Source organism: Ahaetulla prasina, chromosome 2 (genome assembly GCF_028640845.1).
Source record: "Ahaetulla prasina isolate Xishuangbanna chromosome 2, ASM2864084v1, whole genome shotgun sequence".
NCBI classification, from domain to species: Eukaryota; Metazoa; Chordata; class Lepidosauria; order Squamata; family Colubridae; genus Ahaetulla; species Ahaetulla prasina.
Window position 1 is genome coordinate 46,891,895 of NC_080540.1, and position 23,520 is coordinate 46,915,414.

A 23,520-nucleotide genomic window follows, 5' to 3' on the forward strand; every position below is an offset into this window, starting at 1 on the left:
GTCGGGAGCGAGTCTGGCCCCGATGGAGGGGTGCGCAATTTGGGCGTTCTCCTGGATGAACGGCTGTCTTTTGAAGACCACCTGACGGCCGTCTCCAGGAGAGCTTTCCACCAGGTTCGCCTGGTGCGCCAGTTGCGCCCCTTTCTAGACCGGGATGCCTTGTGCACAGTCACTCACGCCCTTGTGACGTCTCGTCTGGATTACTGCAATGCTCTCTACATGGGGCTCCCCTTGAGGGGCATCCGGAGGCTACAGTTAGTCCAGAATGCAGCTGCGCGGGTGATAGAGGGAGCCCCTCGTGGCTCCCGAGTGACACCTATCCTGCGCAGGCTGCACTGGCTACCTGTGGCCTTCCGGGTGCGCTTCAAGGTGTTGGTGAACGTCTTTAAAGCGCTCCATGGCATAGGGCCGGGTTACTTACGGGACCGCCTGCTGCTACCGAATACCTCTCACCGACCCGTGCGCTCTCACAGAGAGGGACTCCTCAGGGTGCCGTCGGCGCGACAGTGTCGTCTGGCGACACCCAGGGGAAGGGCCTTCTCTGTGGGGGCTCCCGCCCTCTGGAACGAACTCCCCCCAGGACTTCGTCAACTTCCGGACCTCCGAACCTTTCGCATGAGCTTAAAACTTACTTATTTATCTGCGCTGGCCTGGGTTAGTTTTTAAGTTTATGGGTTTTTTAATGGGTTTTAGTCTCAAATTTTAATTGTGGCCAATTTTAATAAGTTTTTTAATTGTATTTTAATTGTATTTATATTGTATTGTCTATTTTACTTGGCTGTGAACCGCCCTGAGTCCTTCGGGAGAAGGGCGGTATACAAATTTAATAAATAAATAAATAAATAAATAAAAATATTTACTCATATATGTGTTTATATACTATATAATCTTTTTTGTATGATACCTACATATATTGTTGTGACAAAATAAAATAAATAAATAAATAAATAAATAAATAAATAAATAAATAAATAAATAAAGCAATGTTCTTATTCCATACATTCAGTGGTGAAATCCAATATTTTTTATTACCAGTTCTGTGGGCGTGGCACGGTGGGCATGGTGTGGCTTGGTAGGCATGGCTTGGTGCGCATGGCAGGGGAAAGATATTGCAACATCCCATTCCCACCCTACTCTGGGGCCAGCCAGAGGTGGCATTTGCCGGTTCTCAGAACTACTCTAAATTTCTGCTACCGGTTCTCCGAACTACTCTAAATTTCCGCTACCGGTTCTCCAGAACCTGTCAGAACCTGCTGGATTTCACCCCTGCATACATTGCAGGAATATCTGAAAAGCTCAGGAGGCACAACATACGTGCACACTTTAAATCCAAGAATACACTAAGGCAGAAACTTGTCCACCACGAGGATAAAACACCCAGACACAAACTAAGCAATATGGTATATGCTGTGCATATTGTGGACAGAGAGGAGCATGGTTTGAAAGAGGAGTCAGAGGTCATCTATATTAAAATTGAAAAGCCCTCTCTCAACAGAAGGGGAGGGATACAACACCATCTATCTCCTGTCTACAACACATTCCTTTCAGCAGTCCCAACCTAGTTGCATTTTGATTTAGGTGAAGCTGAAGGTGCAGATAAATCCCCTAGTGGCCTCAGCAACTTTCTGAGAACTAACGACCCAACTTCAGAGAGCTAACGACCAGATGACTGCTAAGGAATATAAATCCTTCTATTCCTCACCATTCAGCCACAACTGAAGAAGCTTCTTGAATGGGAAGTGAAACATTTTCAAGGAAAACAAAACCAAGAAAGTCCAGTTGCATTTTGAAAACCACCTTTGGGACAACCATGACCTGGATGATCAACAATCTCCATAGACATTTCAATGGGGTCTATTCCTTTGGAATAATTTGTAGTCTTTCAGTGTTCTTTGCAAATCATGAGTATCATCCCGCCAAATTTCATCCTGACAAGTCTATCCCATCATATTTGTCTTCCTGAATTAGATCTCCAGTTCTTATTGTTTATTTCCACATTCTTCTTCTGTTTTATTCAGCCCAGTATTTCACTGGATTATTTACTTCTGAGCCTTTGACACATTCCCCCTTTAGTTCTAGTTTAGTGCTCTGACAAGAGTCCTGACACTTTTCTTCGTAATTATTGGTAGATGTTTCCTATATCATCCCAAGAGCCCTTCATGAAAGTTGAACAGGACACTGTCACAGAATCTAAACCTTTATAAGTGGCACTATTTGATAGACAGTTGCTGTCTTCCTTGATCCTGTTTTGTCTTCTTTTATTATGGTCCCAAACTGGACATTTGGTATAAAAACTGTGGACTTAATTTCTTTACATTTCTGACCAAGGCTTCACAGTCTCTGGAAACTTTCAAGGGTTATGTCATTCATATGGATCAGATCAATTAGTGTGGTTGATCATCTAACAGATAGCAAAAATATAAATGATCGAAAAGCCATGAACTTTTTAAAAGTGGGATAATCTGCTGATTACAAATATCCCTATAAAACTGACTGCAAAGCAGTTTTGCTTTGTTTGCTTTGCAACTCGCAACGGATTCTATTGCATCCTTACTGCAGACACAATGTTGTTTTTCAGAAGACATTTCCTTATATTTCCCTTACAAAATAGCTAAGAAGAAGGTATTAAAATGCGTTAGAATTAAAGCTCTTCCAAACCAGGTATAAGTATGAAGCTGATCTGGGAGTTAAATTTTGCTTTCTGGAAGCTCAAATGAAAGTCGCAATTGGCAATCACATGACCAAGAGATGCTAAATGTCATAATTCTGAACCAGTCACTAAACACGTTGGTGCAAAAGTTATACTTCAATGTACATCTGGGGTACTAACATTAAACAGATTTTCTAAATTCACCCATTTTTCCATGAACTCAAACTGCTGTGAATCTTGTCCATATTTTTAGGACGTTATTTTTTTCAAAAGCCAGTTTGGTATAGTGGTTAAGGCATCAGGCTAGAAACTGGGAGTCCATGAGTTCTAATCCCACTTTGTACACAAACCCACCTTGGTAATCTTGGGCCAGTCACTCTATCTCAACTCCAGGAAGCAGGCAATGGCAAGCCACTTCTGAATTATTGTCCAGAAAACTGCACGGCTAGTCTAAGATGTTGTCAGGAATTTTTTAAAAAAATGAGTTAAAGGTTCCGCCCCCATATATAGTGAGAATAAGTCAGTTTAATTAAATAGAACGCTACTTATTAGTGGACAATCAGTATGAACCAGCAAAAAAAAAAAGGATGAATTCTAAATTCATTGAAATTCAGAAATAATTTATGTTGGCTATTGCCATATTTATAAAAATAACCTTACTATAAATATTACCAATCAACTGAAGTTTTAAAACTGGCAGTTTTCAACATTTAATCCTTTTAATGTCTGTTAAGTTCGGGAAGTAACGAAGCTGGAGACCAGGGTAGTGACAACAGCTCTTTAATATAGGGTGAACCCAGCAACAGGCTGGGGGAAAGACCTCTCCTTTTATACAGTTCTGCTGGAGGCTTCGTCCAATCAGCAACGTGCTGATTTCCCGCTCAAATATTTAAAGGTACAAACATGAATACATAACACTCCTCCCCTCCCAGAAAACACTTTGCCTCTATTTACATATTTATTTACATGTTATTTTTCGACGTAGTCACGCAAATAACCTGGGCGTCTCCTAGTTCTTTCTGACCTGCGCGGTTCAGTTCTGGGTGGTGTTTTGAGCTGGTCGGAGGGGCTGTTTTCTCCTCCCAGCTCTTTCTCTGGGCCATCGGGCTCCGGATTATTGGCCGACTCTTTTTCTTGGCCATCCGGCCTTGGATTAATTTTGGAATTTTCCCTGCTGCTTCCCTCGGGGACCTGATGGCGTCGCTGGAACTCTGGGACCTCAGCTAAGTCTTGCGCCTCCCCCGGGTCATTGTCAGCTGTGGATTCAAAGTGGTATTGGTCATGATCTGTTTCTTTTGGTTCGGTTTGGTCAGTTATTCGTTTCCTTAACTGATCTATGTGGCGCCGCCACACTCGGTTGTCTGGTAGCTCTACCACGTACGATTTTGGGCCGGTTATCTTTATTATTTGTCCTGCGAACCAACTAGGGCCGTCCCCATAGTTTCGGGCCCACACCCGGTCGCCTATGCTCATTTCCCTTGTCTTTTCTAGTTCCCCCTTGTAACCCTCGGGTGTGTAATGGGGGTTCAAGCGGTCAAGTGGGCACCGGAGTTTCCGTCCCATTAGCAATTCGGCTGGGCTTTTCCCGGTGGCCGTGCTTGGGGTTCTGTGCTGGACGGCTAGGAAAAAGTCTATTTTTGTTTGCCAGTCTCCTGGCTTGAGCCTGGACAATGCCTCTTTAGCGCTCCGGACGGAACGCTCTGCAAGGCCATTCGACGCAGGGTGGAAAGGCGCAGAGAGGGCATGTCGGATGCCTTCCTCTGCCAGGTATTCTTCAAACTGGGCTGCCGTGAACTGGGGCCCATTGTCGGACACCAGAGTGTCCGGCAACCCGTGAGTTGCGAATAGGTGGCGCAGGGTTGCGATTACTGCTTCGGCCGTAGTGGACTTCATGAGTATGATCTCCAACCATTTGGAAAATGCATCAACAACCACTAGGAACGTTTGGCCGTGGAAAGGGCCAGCAAAATCAATGTGGATTCTTGACCAGGGGCCCTGGGGCTTTTCCCATTCTCTGACTGGGGCCGTTGGGGGTAGAGGTCTGGACTCTTGGCAAGCTTGGCATTTCCCTACCCTCTCAGCAATCTCTGCGTCCATGAGTGGCCACCACATAGCTTCTAGCTAACCCCTTCATCCTTACGATCCCTGGGTGACCCTCGTGGAGGAGGTCCAATACCTTTCCCTTAACTTATCAGGAATTATTACACGATCACCCCATAACAGGCACCCCCTTGAGCCGAGAGCTCATCTCGTTTTTAACAAATTCTTTGAACTGCTCGCGCTAGGGCCACCTCTCTGTACCCAACCGGTACAGTCCTTAACACAATGTCGGTATGATGCCGAGCCACTTCCTTAGATGTGACTGGGCCAGAGTCAACGAGTCAATAAGTAGGATGGGCGTCCCGGAGTGGGGTCTTGATCGCCCCTGGTAGTGGGCATCGGCTTAACGCGTCTGCATGCCCACTTCTTTTCCTGGTCGATGCTGCAGCTTGTATGCGAATAAGCGGCTAAGAATATAGTCCATCGGGTCAAGCGTGGCGAAAGTGCCACAGGCGTTGGTGATCGCCAGCCAGTATCCTAGTAGCGGTCTGTGGTCAGTCACGATTTCAAAATTCCGCCCAAAGACATACTCGTGGAATTTTTGACCCCTGATACAATGGCTAGTGCTTCTTTGTCTAATTGGCTGTAGTTCCTCTCTGGGGAGGACATCGTTCTAGAGTAGAAGCTATAGGGGCTTCTGTGCCGTTTGGAAGTCTATGGCTGAGTACAGCCCCACCCCATAAGGGAGGCATCGCAAACCAGCACTAGGGGTAATGAGTCGTGATATTGGATGAGCAGGCTATCACTTGAGAGCAGGTTCTTTACTGCTTCAAAAGCCCTATTTTCTGACTTTCCCCAAGACCAAACAGTATTTTTCCTAAGAGCCTATGCAGCGGTTCCATAGCAGTTGCTTTGTTCTTTAAAAGACCGCGTAAAATTAACCAATCCAGGAATGCCTGCAGCTCTGCTTTGTTTTTGGGCGCTGGAGCCTTCCTAATTGCCTTAACCTTGCTCTCAGTAGGGTGAATTCCTTTCTTGTCTATCCGGTAGCCCAAGAAATCGACCGATTCGACCCCTATCTGGCATTTGTTTGTCTTGACTTTTAATCCGGCTGTCCGGAAAATGCTCAAGACCTTTCTTAACCGCTCCCCAATTCCTCCATGTTTTCCCTGAAATTAGGACATCATCAGTAGGAACTACCCTGGGAGCCCTTGCAGTAGTCGTTCCATCAGGTTTTGGAACAGCCCTGGTGCCACACTGACCCCAAATTGCAATCGGGTGCACTTGAAGGCCCCCTGTGCGTCACAATCGTTTGGGCTTGGCTGTGCGGGCGTCTACTGGCAGTTGTTGGTAGGCTTGGGCCAAGTCTAACTTTGCAAAGACTTGCCCTTGCCCCAAAGAGTGCAATAAGTGTTGCACCACGGAACCGGTAAGCGCTTTTCTGTAAGGCTTTGTTAAGCGTCGCCTTGTAGTCAGCGCAAATTCTAATTGACCCGTCCGACTTTATTGGGGTGACGATTGGCGTCTCCCACTGCGTGATCGACTGGCACCAAAATCCCTGATTTATGAGCTTGTCCAGCTCCTTATCGATTTTGGTTTTAGGGCAAAGGACTCTCCTCGCCTTAAGCCTAATGGGGGCTACCTGGGGTCTAAGTTGAAGGAAATAGGGGTCCCCTTGTACTTGCCCAGGCAGTCCTTGAAGACATCTTGAACTCGTTAAAGAGAATGTCTTTCAGGTTACAGTCACTTCTGTAGATGCCAGTCACTCCCATGCCCAGGGCACGAAACCAGTCTAGTCCCAACAGACTGGGCAGAGTTCCTTCGGCGATCGTGATGGGCAGGGTCTTCTTGTGAGGCCGTGCTCGACTCGGACGGAGGTGGTCCCTCGAACAGGGATGCGATTCCCTGGTAGTCGTGGACTCGTAGCCGTTGTGCTTGCAGGTGGCGCTTCGACGGACGGCAGCGACTTCGCCAAAGTGTCCCAGGACATGATGGTGATCGCTGATCCCGTGTCTACTTCAAGCCGGCACCGTACTCCCTCTATTTTTGGCTTGGTGAAGATCTTCTTCTCCACTTTGGTCGGTGACCTATGACCACAGTTGTTTGGTTGGAATCGCGCCTTTTTGTTTGAGCCAATCGCGGGTCGCCTTGCCGATTCCGCTCTGATTGGCGATTTGAATTTTCGGCGGGAAGGTTGGGCGCTCGACAAACTTGAGCTAGGTGCCCTTTCTTCCCACACCACCGACATGTCGCGTCTTTAAATTTGCAGCGTTGGCGCTGGTGTTGACCCCGCAGCTTCCGCATTCGTCTCGGTCCCCTTTGTCGCGCTTTCGGTCGGCAGACCCCTTCCTCATCTTCACCGTCGGATTCGGTCTGAACCTCCTCCTGGTGCACGGAGTTGCCTTGCGCTCGCCTTTTGTGGGACCGGCTTCTGCAGCGTCTCTGCCGCTTGGGAGGACATTTCATGTGCTCTGGCTTCGTCCAGGCGTTGGCCAGCGTTAGGTTGCTCTTTGCTAGCAGCCGTCGCCGTAAGCGGATGTCTTTGACCCCTCGGATGAGTTGCTCGAGGAGCACCTGCCCAGGTCACGGTATCCGCAGTCCTTGGGCGCTCTTCTTAGGGCGGCCATGTAGTCACCGATGGACTCGCCCTCCATCTGCCTTCGCTCTCCAATTCAAACCGCCGCACGATTTGGACGGCGCTGGTGCGGCGGTTTTTTAGTAAAGTCTGTAAAGTTGGCCATGACACCGACTGCAGCGTTGGCTCTGCCAGGGCTTCGCGATGTCGATGACCTCCGGACCGCAGTGGCTTAAGAAATAAGCCCTTTTCGGTTATCTGGAACTCCTTGCAGTTCGTTGGCTTCTAGGAAACTTTGAAGCGGGTCATATCGTTCCCCATTTCTCCTTAGCCGGGTCGAACGGTGCGGGCGGAGTGTAACTGGCCATCTCCGCTTTTCTGCCCTGGATTTGCTGGGTTCGGGTCTATCGTGCTTCAGCTCGGTTCTGGTTCTCCTCAACCTCGATATCCCACCTTCGTCGCCAATGTTAAGTTCGGGAAGTAACGAAGCTGGAGACCAGGGTAGTGACAACAGCTCTTTAATATAGGGTGAACCCAGCAACAGGCTGGGGGAAAGACCTCTCCTTTTATACAGTTCTGCTGGAGGCTTCGTCCAATCAGCAACGTGCTGATTTCCCGCTCAAATATTTAAAGGTACAAACATGAATACATAACAATGTCTATTATAGTTTCTCCTTTGCAAAATTTGTTAGCTGCCGCTTTCTCTTCCATTTCTGAGTAAGTTTGCTACAATGCAAATTTGTGATCTAGATATGCAGCCTAGATGTAACAAATAAATTGGAAATCATTAATATGTAACATGAGTTAAATATGTCAGTAAAGATTAGTGGTTTCATGTTTTTCAATGAGCTTTTATGTTTCTTTTAGACTTTCATTTGCAATCACTAGTATTAATCAGTGAATCTCTCAAGAGATATCTTTGGCCAAATTAGTCTATAATCTGTAATAATGCTCTCTCTAGAGACTCTTATTATGAATGTTTTTGCTAAGTAGTATGCAAACTAGGTCTGTATTCTCATGGCATGAATGAAAAATTGTAGGTAGTGTGATGGCTCCATTATACAGAATGTGAGCATGGTAAATTTTCAGATTTATGTTTTACAGCTGAAAGACATTCCTTTTGTTAAAAACATGAACACAATGCTGTTTCACAGTCTATGCTTTTAAGTAGTGTTCTGTTTTGTTTATTTCTAAGGGTGCACCATCACCATTATTCTTTGGAGGAATCTTAGGAAACAAACTTTTGAACAAGGCAAATCCACGGGCAACTGAAGGATTCAGTAGAGATTTTTGTTTTTCAACAGAGAAAATCATCATTTTATTCAATTTAATAAGCACTTTCCAAAATATATCCAAGCTTACTAAAACTGTGTACAATAAAGATGAGAAGAATTTCAAACTTGAAACAAAAAAGTATAGAGAAAATGCTTAGCTTTTCAAAGTCTAGATTTGGTTTTACAGTGTATAATACGATATGATACAATACAATATGTGTGCATTGTAATATATAAACACTAACATTTCTAGTCTTTTTGTTTTTTTCTTAGCTTTTATATTATCTGTTTGAATGGTCTATATCAGTGAAGGCGAACCTTTCAGACCAGGGGTCTCCAGCCTTGCCAACTTTAAGACTTGTGGACTTCAGCTCCACAAGTCTTAAAGTTCAACTCTGGGAGTTGAAGTCCACAAGTCTTAAAATTGCCAAGGTTGGAGACCCCTGTTTTAGACACTGAGTGCCCAAACTGTGAGCTCACATGCCCAAACTGAAAGGCATGTACACACACATGCACGGACATGCACAAACATGTGCACGGGCATGCACACATGCGCAGCAGAGACTTGAAGACCAGCTGGCCAGTGGCAGGTGGGCATCCCAACACCGGCAGGGTGGCAAGAGGTAAGATCTTTTTCTTTCGTGAGCTTCTGTTTTGTCGTTTGCAGGGAAACAGAAGCTCATGAAAGAAACGCCACGGAGATCTGACCTGGGGTAAAGGTGCATGTGCTGGCAGAGAGGGCTGTGTATGCCACCTCTGGCACACGTGCCATAGGTTCGCCATCATGGGCCTATATGATTTATCTCATTGTGTCTATTGATGGCTGATTTGTTTTAATGCCAAGCTTCCAATAATTCCTGGTATTTTTTTAATTTAGCTTGGATTGGATGCTCACAGTTTCTAGTTAAAATGTGCAGAGTCTGTCCACTTGTTGTGAGATTAAAGGGTTTAATTGTGATTTCTCACTACTACTTTGTGTTTATGGATGTGCTTTGCTAGTCTTCTGACTCTCTGTCATACATAGTGGCTGCTATAGTCCTCATATTATAGATGACTCCTGTTTTTTCTATTGGGTGTTTTTAGTTACAGTAACAGAGTTGGAAGGGACCTTGGAGGTCATCTAGTCCAACCCCCTTTGGTTTACTTAAGATGTTTTAGAGGACTTTAGTTTGTTTGTGTGATACAGTGATGCTATGTGTTGGTTATACTGTAGTGGATTGAGTGGTCAGACACTTTCTGATAAAAATTGTTGGGTATGATTCTGGGAAAATAATTGGTCAAGGTTTAAATATCATCAAGGAAAAATAAAAAAGAAATAATGAATATCATAAGGTATTATAACACACATCCAAATGTACATTTAAATACACATCCTATTGAAAAGAAAAAGGAAGACAGATTCCTTTCAATGCAAAAGTTGCAGCAGCCATTCATTAAAAATATATTGCAATTTTTCCCCATTCTTCTTTCTCTGAAGATGCAGAAAAAACAGTAGGACTAATTAAAAAAAGACAGGTAATATAATAAAAATAAATCTGTGTTACTCTAAATATGATAATAATAAGTGAGTTGTTGCGTTCATTTTGTTGGCTGAGGAGTATATTCCAAGTGCTAAATCACCTTTAATGGTTCTCACGCTCTCCAAGTTAACTCATATGCTGAGCAGAGAGTTAATTAATCTTTTTGCCAAGAGAATCCCCACTGCTATTGTCCAAGGTGCTACAGTGCATCAAGTTAATGGGTATTGAAGAATGATTTAGACATAGATCTCTAAGACACTGAGAATATTTCCACTTGCCAGTGTATGTTTTGTTCATGTTTTAGTGCTTCAAAAAAAAAAAAAAAGCTTTCATTCTTTTAAAAAGAATCTTTTAGATAAACACTGCTTTATTTTTTCCCTGCAACATTTGCCAACCCAATACTATTATGTAATCATTTTTTTTACATTCCTGAAAATAGACTGGGAAGAAAATATGGCTTTGATTTTATACAAATCAACATTCTGAATGATATAAAATTTCTACCTGCTAAACCCCAATACGGTGGCTCAGTGGCTAAGATGCTGAACTTGTCAATCGAAAGGTCTGCAGTTCAGCAGTTCAAATCCCTAGCACCACGTAACGGGGTGAGCTCCCATTACTTGTCCCAGCTTCTGCCAACCTAGCAGTTCGAAAGCACATAAAAAATGCAAGTAGAAAAAATAGGGACCACCTTTGGTGGGAAGGTAACAGCGTTCTGTGCACCTTTGGCATTTAGTCATGCCGGCCACATGACCACGGAGATGTCTTTGGACAGAGCTGGCTCTTCGGCTTTGAAACGGAGATGAGCACTGCCCCCAAAGTCAGGAACGACTAGCACATATGTGCGAGGGAAACCTTTACCTTTAAACCCCAACTTCAGATTTTTTGGGGGGAAGACTTTTTTCAGGGTGAGGGGCCATCAGAGTTTGAGACACTACTCCTTTCCAATGAAGACAGGTTGCACTAAGATGTGATAAATTCTCTATGTATTGCTTTGGCGGTACAAGTGCTTTCATGTAGTATTTTTCAGTTAGATATCACCGTCTCAGATGGGCACTATTCAGATCCATTCGCCATGCTTGCCTAGGAAGAAAAGGAGTTTTAATTTCAATATGTTTGGGAAATATCAGGTTTGAGACAGTTGGTCTGGTGCTCTTCTATCAGAGCACAATTCTTCAATAATAGCAGATTTTTATGCTATTATAGAATCCAGATTTTTTATGTCATTGTGCTGCTGTATATTTTTTTCCTTTCCTCTCTTAAGAAATGAATGCAATGAATAAACATCATCATCTGAATGATATACCAATGACTCTAGGCAGTTCACATTGGAAGGATTAAACAGGATAATGGTAAAAAAAAGAACAAGGATTAAATGATAGCGAGTATCTTTCTTTTTCATAAGGAAAAAGGAAAGAATCCAGATAGCATTCTTGGAACAATAAAATCCTTTTATTTAGATGAACACAGAGATAGCAGCCCATATAGTTTCCACCACATTTGTAATGGGCTTTTGTGTAAAATTGAGCGTTCAGAAAGCAGAAGGAAAAGAGCATCAGATTATTCAGATGCTTTTTGATAGCACATTTAATGATTGTGTCACTTTGATAAAGAGGATAGTTTAAAAAGACCAAAGCCCAGAGAAAGGTGATAGAAGGAAGATTTATTGTTGGTGTCCAAATGTTTGGGTTTTGCTATTAGCCAGTTTGTTCAGAAGAAACATTGGTATTGCTGGCTTTGGGTAGGCTTTCGTTGAGGTTTGTTTCACGGTGTCTTTCCTAAGGAAGAATTAAAAAGTTAGATACATATAGCATTATAAAGATTATTAAGACCATAGTAATTCAATCAGGCATTAACATAAATGACTTTCACCCCAATCAATGTGTTCTGAAATTATGTGATTATGTGTCTATAAACGAAATGACAAAGATAAGACATTTTTCAATTTTTAATTATAATGGGCTTACTTGTTGGAATGATTGGTGGAATTATATAAGATAAAACATGTACATACAATATGAGTTAGTTTAAAATAGTAATTATTAATACTATAATCTAAGCCACCCACATTTCACTAAATCATTTTAGCTGACATTTTTTCAAAGTATTTTAACAATTGCTGCTGTTTGTAGAAGATTTTGTTGCAGTGCAGAAAGAGAAAAAGTTTCAGAGATATTGAGGCATTGCTGGAAATGATTCTGTTGAGAAGGAAAAACAAATCCTTTTTAGAATGCCAGACTTAATTTTGCCTTTCATGGGAATTCAGGATCCGGGTTTGTATGTATGCATGCAAATATGTGTGGATGTGGATATAGACATGTAGACCACTAAAAATTAAAATTGTTATTCTGTCACAACTACTGAGCTAAAAATACACAAAGAATCATAATTACTTAAAGGCTACAGCAGAACTATTGAGGGAAAAACATGAAATAATTTCACTCATAATATATTGTTATACAATTATCAGACAGCCTCTATCTGTTTTCTGTTATAGGCTGGTCAGGAAATAAGTATTAAATATTATCATGTAACATGTGAAAGTCACGGAAAACTCAGATTCTGAGTCACTGATAGCCACTAAAGTCACAGGATGACTTCTCACCAATCACACTCTTGCATTCCAATGTACTTTCCAGATCTGTTGAAGGTAAAAATGGAGGAAGGAGTGTTGTATGTGCTATTTTGAGCTGAAAGAAAAGCAGGATATAAATCTAATGAAAAAGCTTCTCATGGCACCACTGGATTAGAGCAACAAGAAGTAAGAGTGTTACTTTAGAGCAGTGGTTCCCAACCAGTGTGCCGCGGCACTAAGGGGTGCCGTGAGATCTTTTGAGGGTGCCAGGAACTTTTGAGCTACAGAGATTTTAAATATCTATTTCCTTATAAGGGTGCCGGGAACTTTTGAAAGGCTTTCCAAGGGTGCCTCAAACAAGAAAAGGTTGTGCCTCAAACAAGAAAAGGTTGGGAACCACTGCTTTAGAGTGTTGATGTCTCAACATCAGATGATAGAGGATGGTGCCTCTATAGCTATAAAGGGATGCCATTTCATTTTAAGAAGTATATCTAGAAATCATAAGAGCTCAACATTGGGTTAGACCAATGGTTAGAATGGTTAGAATGCAGTATTGCAGGCTAACTCTGCCCTCTGCCAGGAGTTCAATCCTAACCAGCTCAAAGTTGACTTAACTTTCCATCCTTCCAAGGTTGGTAAAAGGAGGACCCAGATTGTTGGAGGCAATATGATCACTCTGTGAACTGCTTAGAGAGAGCTGTAAAGCACTAAGAAGCAGTATATAAGACTAAGGGCTATTCCTATTGCTATGTCTTAACAATGAAATATAAGATAAACAAGTTTTAATATTTTTCTTCCATGCTGCTAGTATCATCTCTTCATGTAACAGGAATTGGTGATGGTGTAGAGATCATAACTTAATCATATTCTACTTTGCTTGAATTTTTGGAAAATATAGGGAGATGGTTTTTGTGATAAGTTTAGATACCATAAATTAGGAAAGCTCAAAACCAGTAAAAAAATTTATACTGCTTTATTTTTTTTTCAATATAAAAACATCCTATATCCAATGTTTTTAATCAGAAAGGAGGAATAAGGAATCCTTTCTGAACTGGATTGCATTCAGATGTTGGTTCTTAATCACTCTGAAACCAAATAATGAAGTATTCCACCACTCTGTACTTGTTCATGATGTTGCCTAAAATACTGTATATACAATAAGGAGATGAGTGGGTATGGTATTTGTTCATTTAACTTCCTTGCTCCCCTCCACCAGAAACCTATAGATAACCACATTAATAAAAATAGTACTATCTTTTAATAGTATGTTTATCAAATCTATCACAGGAGATTGTCAAGGTGAAGCATGCTAAAAGACATTGTCATCACAAAACAGGTTTTTAATCACTTTGGGATTTTTATCGCCCTCTCTATGCAGATTTGTTAGCTGCTCAGAGTTATTATGATTGGAGAGGCATGGAAGCTAGAGCGAAGAAAGAAAGAAATGCATGGCAGATCTCACATTGCATTGTGAATTGTTAATCAGAAAAAGAGCAGTAAACTGTTGAATGGCCACATAAAAAAAGTAGGAACTCTTTAAAATCATAATACAAAATAATCTCTCTTCTGAAAATGCAAAGGAAGTTCATTCCACTTTTCTGATTAGTCCTTTTTTCTTTCAATGTGGCAGAAACTCTAAGAGGAACACAGCTTTTGGAAATAATTCTATGTCTTTGCTGACATTTGGGATTGTGGTTTCATGTGTTTCCAGAAACAGCAACTTAAAATGTATAAACCTTAAAAAGCTAAATGCAGGAATGTATTCTTTCCAAATCATACAAAAGTTCTTATGCATATTATACATTCTTGAACCTGAGATAAGGTGCAGTTTATTCATTGATTTCTTTTTTAAAATTGATTAGTTTTATTATTTCATAAGAATTGTACAAAGGTACAATCAAAAATAGATTGTCAAAAATAGAGATGTAAGAAGTAAAATATAGTGTAATTAAAAAAAAAACCATTGCAAACAAAGAGTTCAGTTGTGCACTTTGGCCTTTTTCATTTCCCCCAACCGCTACTTACTATAAATATTTATACTTTTAATTCAGCTTTTACAGTTGTTGTTTATGGCTTTTTAGATCTTCTGCAAAAGCCATATTCTAAAATGCGTTAGTTTGCCTTACTCTGTAACATATTGTATGTAAGGAAGCCATTCTTCCTTGAATTTATTTAGATTTCTATTGCAAATATATACAATCAATTTTTTCATTGTTGCATATTCTCCAACTTTGGTTTCCCAATCTTGTTATCATTGGCAAATCTTACTTTGGATTTGTTGGGCCCTAATAACTTCCCCAATGCATTTACTGTAAATTCTTATTTAGGTATCTCCAAATTCAACCAGAATTGAAACAGCTATTTTGAACTCTTACCACTGATACTTGGCTTCTTGTTTTAATATTATACTTACTTTCTTTCTTTCTTTCTTTCTTTCTTTCTTTCTTTCTTTCTTTCTTTCTTTCTTTCTTTCTTTCTTTCTTTCTTTCTTTCTTTCTTTCTTTCTTTCCGGCATCGAGTTATTTTTACATATTCTACACATCATTCACCTCTGATTTTCTCCACAACAATCACTATATGAGGTGGGTTGAGCTGAGACAGAGTGACTGGCTCAAAGTCACTATTTATTTTTTTCCAGAGGCTTCAGAAACTGTGGAAATTTCATTTATCACTATTTTTGAAAGTCATACACTTCACTATGAATCTTTACAACAGGGTAAAATTTCTAACTATGATAAGATCTTGTCCAGGACATGATCATATCTTGCTACTTTTGGGGAAAGTGAAACGGCAGTAGAATTGGACAAATGATGAAACTAATACTACATTGCCTAAACATTAGGAGAACAGTCTACATATTAATATTTAAGTATACCTTTAGGACAGCGTGGTGGTCTAGTGGTGGAGATGCTAGCCTCCCACTTAAGAGGTTGAGAATTCACTCCAAGGTAGTGGCAGTTGTTTCTATCTTAGAGCGCAAAGAAAAATATGTGCTGTGAACTCCACATAGGCTTCAGGAAGGGCATCCAGCCAGCAAACCCTCAGCTCCATTCATATAAGCAGAACTCATATGAATTATCTCTATAACTATAGCACAGACTATGTACAAGATAACAGTTTAAAGAAAGTCAAGAAGCAAAAACTCACAAGAAACCAAGAATTGAAAAGCTTGCTTATTAGAGAAGGTTCTGAAAATTCAGATCAAATTGGCTCTGTTTACTGACTCAGAGAGAACCACCTGATGCTTAGCTATTCATGAAAAAACGACTAATGATTAAATTTTTCTTCTTCTGACATTTGAATCTATTAACAGCTAGTTGATGACAGATGCTAGTTTTTTGGAGAAAACTGGCACTTTAAAAATTGCAGATGTTTACTTTAGTTTAATATCTGCTTAATGCATATTTCCATAGTTAAATTCTAGATTTAAAAAAAAGAAAATGCTGATAACATAAGCAGGAGAAGGAAAATAAATTCCCTAAAAAAGTTTCTGTTTACACATACAGTAGTTTATACAGTTTTCTCTAAATAACAAGTCTTTTTTAAAATAGTATTTATTGAAATTCCATCATATTAAAACCAGAGAAAGACACAGCAAAAATTTTCCACTAATGACAGCTTTTCTGTATCGGTATCCCTATCATAACAAACATATTTACAAAAGTTCTAATTCTATCTTAAATTACATCCTTATTTAAATTATAATAACCTCTATTCATAATTCAGTTTCATATCCTATATTACATCAACAATTTTACCCTCTACATAGTATGTTTAACAGATTATCCCTTATGCTTACGTCTACTCTCAAGACAGGAATACCATCTGTTCCAAATTTGACAGTACTCGGTTTTTTCCCTCTCCTTCATTTCCATGGACAGTCTGTCCATTTCTACACAGCCATAAATTTTTTTTATTATAATTTGGTTTGGAGGAATATCTGGTTGTTTCCAGTTCTAGGACAATTCTACTTGCAGTTAATTGTTATATATTGCATTTTTTTTCTCCATTTTCCCTTCAAAAATGCCCAAAAGAAAAAGTTCCAGCTTAATCTCTACACTCTGTTCTGTTATCCCCTCCAACCACTTTCTTATCTTACTCCAATATTTTCTAATCTTAGGGCAGGTCCACCACATGTGTTAGAACGTTCCTTGTTTATGGCCACACCTCCAACATTCCAGGGACCCTAAATAACAACTCTAATAATGAGGTTCCAAAAAGAAAGCTACAAAAGTTACATATTTTTAAAATAGTTGTGCAGCATACATGGCGATATTAAACAGGTGATTTTCATAATTCTGTCATACAGATAGCAAAAACTCAGAGGGTTATGTTTTATGAAGCTAGTTATAATTTGTACAATCTCAAAAAAGAGCTTGTAAAAATTGATGTACATTTCCCAGAGAAAATATGCACTAATTATGTATTGGGAAAGGAGGTAGCAAGCTTGAAACTTTGCATGAAAATTATAATTGCTTTTATAATGAATTTACAATGCAGTCCATTGTTGGTTTTGTCTATTTTCTTAACCGTTGTTGTGCAGTCAGCTACCAATCAAACAAACTCTAGGCAGTTTCCAGAATTTACAGAGTAGTACTACACACACACACACAGAGAGAGAGAGAGAGAGAGAGAGAGAGAGAGAGAGAGAGAGAGAGAGAGACTAATATAATTAAAATAATAAAAGCTAAATTCTAATCCTTTAAATTAGGTACTAAATTAATAAACTAAAATTTCTTTGGCACAGTGCCTAGGGTGATAATCACCAGAGTTTTTGCTGCTTCTATAAGGATCCAAAGTCTGGGGCAATCCTTTCCAAGGCTGAGAACACCTGCTTTGCTTTTTCCTCCTGGCTCCTGGAAGGTGGGAGGTGTAGCAGGCAATCCCTGATTCTCTCAATAGAAGTAACTATTGGGAAAGAACCCTAAGCAATATAGGACTTTATAGCTCTTTTTGAACTGTTGCCTTCTAGCAGAAGATACAGAACAATTAAAACCCGGACCACACGTTTTCTGAATAGTTTTTATCCCAGAGCTATAATTGCACTCAACAATGAACTAAAGAGTCACCATCAGTGAGCTGTTCGACAGCATTACTTGATCTGTTGTGTGGATGTTTGGGTGGTTTAGAGGTGGGGAATTTGTGGTGGATGGGGTGTGTTTGGGGATTGTTATGTGTGTTGGACCTGGTCTTTGGGTGTTAAGTGAATTTCATTGTATGGGTATACTATGTATACACGACAATGACAATACAGTTATTATTATAAATTATTATTATTATAAATAGGTAGTGGTCAGGACTTTTAATTGCACTTGAAAACCTACTGGTAACCATTGCAGCTCCTATAGAGAGATAGCATGGCAGTCTCATAACTGGCCATTAAGCATATGTACCACTGCATCCTGGACCAGCTGAAGTTTCTGAGTGATCTTGAGGGCAATCCCATATAAAGTGAATTATTCTATTCAGTTATAGAATAATCTAATTCCAAGAATCTGACCAACAGTCTTCACTGCATCCTGTTCCAGGTAAGAACACTAAAGCTTTTCTGGCCATAATTTATACCTGTTCTTTGTGCAGAAACCATGAGTCAGGAAAAAACCCCATATTGTTAAGCCTATTTTTTTTTTTTATGGATGACCATAACTTAATGAGATTCAAAGATGAAACAGCCTTGGAATCAGTCAGACTTTGAATTTAGTCTTGCTTGGGTTGAATCTGAGCCCGTTTTTCTGATTCAGGTACTATCGGATTTCCTACCTAATTCCACCTCCACCACCCTCACATGAAAGGAGAGACTACAGCCAGTATTCTCTTGGCTGCTTTTATTAGCCAGGTGGGACAGGCTACAATTGGCAGAGCAAAGATCACACTGTGTTCATTTCCTTGAGAGCCATGGCTTTAAAGCTTCCTGGCTGACAGCACAAAGGATCACTCTTTTAACATTTTAACATAATTTACAAATTCTGTGACAACAATTTAGAGACTCTAATTATCAACTGCAAACCTTACTATTCGCCTCGTGAATTTTCCTCATTTCTTCTAATTGCTGTTTATGTCCCACCACAAGCCTGTGTAAACAAGGCATTACAAACTCTAGCTGACCAAGTCATGGAGGCTGAAGCCAAACACCCTGATTCACTGGCCATTGTTTTGGGAGATCCAAACAAGGCAAACTTAAGGAAAGAGCTACCAAAATACTTTCAGCATGTCAATTGTCCCACCAGAGGCAAGAATACTCTAGACCATTGCTACACAACACTAAAAGATGCTTATCGGTCTTTACCACGTGCAGCTGTAGGACACTCTGATCATTGCATGATTCACCTTGTACCTGCTTACAGGCAAAGACTTAAAGCCACAAAACCAATAATTAAATCAGTGAAGACCTGGACGGAGGAATCAAATTTAAAGCTACAGGCATGTTTTGACTGCACTGATTGGAATATTTTTAAAGATACCTCTGCAGACCTGGATGAACTCACAGATACTGTAACATCATATGTCAGCTTCTGTGAAGACCTATGTGTACCTACAAGGAACTTGCGAATATACAGTAACAACAAACCTTGGTTTACACCTAAACTTAAGCAGCTACGACATTCCAAAGAGGAAGCCTACAGAAAAGGTGATAAAATGCTGTACAATCAGGCCAGAAATGCACTAACAAGGGAGATCAGAGCAGCAAAAAGAAGCTACTCTGAAAAGCTAAAGAATCAGTTTTCAGCAAATGAACCAGCAAACATGTGGAAAACTCTTAAAAATATCACCGGCTATGGCAAACCTCCTTCCCAGGCTGAAGGTAATCAACAACTGGCAGATGACCTGAATGAGTTTTACTGCAGGTTTGAAAGGAAACTACAGCCACCTATCTCCACAACCCCCATCTCAGACACACCAACAACAGCCAAGCCTCCTACAACTGACCCCATTTCATTGGGTTCACAACCCCTAGTGATCACAGAAAAGGAAGTGCAGGACCTATTTCACAGACAAAAGCCAGGAAAAGCTCCAGGCCCAGACAAGATAACTCCTTCTTGCTTAAAAGTCTGTGCTGACCAATTGGCCCCCATCTTCACCCATATTTTCAATAAATCACTAGAGATGTGCTATGTTCCTTCTTGCTTCAAACGCTCTACCATCATCCCAGTGCCGAAGAAGCCCACCATCAAGGAACTGAATGACTACAGACCAGTTGCTTTAACATCTGTAGTCATGAAAACCTTTGAAAGGCTAGTGCTTTCCTACCTGAAAACCATCACGGATCTGCTGTTAGACCCCTTGCAATTTGCATACCGAGCAAATAGATCAACAGATGATGCTGTTAATATGGCTCTGCACTACATCCTACAACATCTTGAGTCTCCAAAGACCTATGCAAGGGTCCTTTTTGTAGACTTTAGTTCAGCATTCAATACCATCATTCCAGACATTCTTCTAACTAAGCTAAACCAGCTACAGGTACCGGAACAGACTTGTAAGTGGATCACAAGCTTCCTAACAAACAGGAAGCAGCAGGTGAAGCTAAGCAAGATCACATCAAATACCTGTACAATTAGCACAGGGCCCCCCCAAGGCTGTGTGCTCTCCCCACTTCTCTTCTCTCTGTATACCAATGACTGCATCTCCAATGATCCATCTGTTAAGCTACTGAAGTTCGCAGATGACACAACAGTGATTGGTCTCATTCGAGACAATGACGAATCCGCATATAGACGAGAGGTCGAACGACTAGCCTTGTGGTGCAACCAAAACAATCTGGAACTGAACACACTCAAAACCGTAGAAATGGTGGTAGACTTTAGGAAAAACCCTTCCATACTTCCACCTCTCACAATACTTGACAACACAGTATCAACAGTAGAAACCTTCAAATTTCTGGGTTCTATCATATCGCAAGATCTCAAATGGACAGCTAACATCAAAACATCATTAAAAAGGACAACAAAGAATGTTCTTTCTGCGCCAACTCAGTAAGCTCAAACTGCCCAAGGAGCTGCTGATCCAATTCTACAGAGGAATTATTGAGTCTGTCATTTGCACCTCTATAACTGTCTGGTTCGGTTCTGCAACCCAACAAGAAAAACACAGACTTCAGAGGATAATTAGAACTGCAGAAAAAATAATTGCTACCAACCTGCCTTCCATTGAGGATCTGTATACTGCACGAATCAAGAAGAGGGCCGTGAAAATATTTGCAGATCCCTCGCATCCTGGACATAAACTGTTTCAACTCCTACCCTCAAAATGACGCTATAGAGCACTGCACACCAGAACAACTAGACACAAGAACAGTTTTTTCTCGAAGGCCATCACTCTGCTAAACAAATAATTCCATCAACACTGTCAAACCATTTACTGAATCTGCACTACTATTAATCGTCTCATAGTTCCCATCACCAATCTCTTTCCACTTATGACTGTATGACTATAACTTGTTGCTGGCAATCCTTATGATTTATATTGATATATTGACCATCAATTGTGTTGTAAATGTTGTACCTTGATGAACGTATCTTTTCTTTTATGTACACTGAGAGCATAAGCACCAAGACAAATTCGTTGTGTGTCCAATCACACTTGGCCAATAAAAATTCTATTCTATTCTATTCTATTATCATTTTAGTAGCTTCTGTCCATCTGACTTGCAGTTTGGAATGAATTACTGTGGGTTTTCTCCCCACTCCATAAAATGTTCAGTCAGATAAATAAAACTTACACTGACTGGATCTTCCACCCCAATCCTTTCCCAAAAAGGTCTAAGTCACTCTAAAGGTGCAGCTGGTCAACATGTGGACACAATTAGGTGTTTTTGCCCTTTTCATCACAGAAGTTTAGATCTGGACTCTCAGTCTTGTTTGGTCCTATTTGCTTTTTTTTCCTGCTTACATTACTCTACTTAAATTAATAGATATTGAATCATTGAATCATACACAACATTGCCACACTTAAAATATTTTAAGTTTAAATATGCTGAAGACTGCTGATAACCATTTCCCCCACACATTATGTTACAGCTAGGAAAAAGGGAACATGTGCTCCTGTCTCAATTTATATGTTATTAGCTCAGGCTTTGACTCATAACTCTAGTGTGAATTTAGATTTCTCAATCTCTATCCCAGAACCACAATAGATACTACTTCTCTCTTTTCTTGGTGGGGGGGGGGAGGAGCAGGAGTTTAGAGGGAATAAGAATAAAATTTTGGCAGACATTTGTGCCATTGTATATAGTTTGTACTGATGTTGCTCTTTTTCCTCAATGTTTAGAGAAAATTGCCTTTCTGACTAATGTGGAACATGTTACCAAACTCAGAGTTATCGCTATTCATAAGCAAAGTGAGATATTTCCTTACCTTAAGTCTGTACTGAGTGGAGGATGGTGTTAGACACTAGTTAGGCAACAAGTACCTATTCTCGTAGTAGTAAGAATGTTGTATCAATAAACCCTAGCTGCGCTCTGCATCCTTGAAGAGAAAAAGGAGCAAATACTGTTAACTCAGCAAGTCAAGAGTAAAACCTCTAGAATTTAACCTCAGAAAATGTACAGAGAGAGAGAGACAGAGACAGAGACAGAGAGAGAGAGAGAGAGAGAGTGATTATAGTATACTGCAGTAGTTACACCTTCTAACTTTTATCTTGTTTGCAATAAAGTGTCAAAACTAGCTGAGCTGTGTCCAGAAGATTTCTGCCAGATAAGCCTATTTCAGAACAAGGGGATAAGAGTCTGAGGAGCCATGATTTATAGCCATGTCTGGCATGAAGCTTGACAGATTGAAACTGACTGAAACCCTCAAGAGGCCTGTAAATTAGCTTGCTACTTTCCAGGTTAGGAGACTGGAAAAGGATTCTACTAGAAATCTGTGGATTAGGTTCCTAGTAATCATCCTGTGTAGTGTACAGAAGAAGATTGCTTCCATAAAGAACAGAGAAACATTAACAAGTATTCTCTTCTATTTTGTAAAGAAGTGGAAGAGCTTAATGTTTAATCATAGATTTGAAAAAAGGGGGATAACAGCAAGTGAGTATTGATTGGGTGACAGTTCTCTACATTCAATTGTCATTGGCTGGTGGTTCTCTGTGTGTTCCAACCTTACAAATATAAAAACATGTCTGTTCTCATACTATCTGAATATCTGAAAGAGATCTGAACGTTGTCAAAATAGCCAATCTGGATATGCTTTATATTAGATTCAATGGAGTTGGGAGATAGAAAGTCTGGTTATTTATTTTTATTTATTTATTTTATTTTATTAGATTTTTATACCGCCCTTCTCCCGAAGGACTCAGGGCGGTGTACAGCCAAAAAGTAAAAAAACCCACAATATACACATTAAAACAAAACTAAAACCAAGCATATTACAGGAATGACCGAAAATTTAAAACAATTTAAAACCCTAAAATTCATAAATAGCCCCAATTAAAAATTTAATAAAACTTTTAAGCCAGTCCCGCTTGAATAAATAGGTGCGTCTTCAGCTCACGGCGAAAAGTCCGAAGATCAGGCACTTGACGTAAACCAGGGGGAAGTTCGTTCCAAAGCGTAGGAGCTCCAACAGAGAAGGCCCTACTCCTGGGGGCCGCCAGCCGACATTGTTTGGCGGACGGCACCCTGAGAAGGCCCTCTCTGTGTGAGCGTATGGGTCGGTGGGAGACATAAGGTAACAGCAGGTGGTCCTGTAAGTACCCGGGCCCTAAGCCATGGAGCGCTTTAAAGGTGGTAACCAAAATCTTAAAGCGCACGCGAAAGACCACAGGAAGCCAGTGCAGGCTGCGCAGGATTGGTGTTACATGGGAGCAACGAGTTGCTCCCACTATTACCCGCGCAGCTGCATTCTGGACTAGCTGCAGCCTCCGGGTGTACTTCAAGGGCAGCCCCATGTAGAGAG

General features: G+C 40.7%; 1 protein-coding gene across 7 annotated transcripts in view; it reads left to right on the forward strand.

The window, feature by feature from the left end:
* The window catches only part of CHL1 (cell adhesion molecule L1 like), a 244,699-nt gene that overhangs the window by 88,168 nt on the left and 133,011 nt on the right, over nucleotides 1–23,520 (forward strand). For 2 of the 7 annotated variants that reach the window (XM_058166233.1, XM_058166231.1), the window contains exon 2: nucleotides 14,013–14,159. The exons of the other annotated variants lie outside the window; for them this stretch is intronic. The gene's annotated coding sequence lies outside the window, so the exon portion shown is untranslated. The remainder of the gene's footprint in view (nucleotides 1–14,012; nucleotides 14,160–23,520) is intronic. 7 annotated transcript variants of the gene reach the window in all.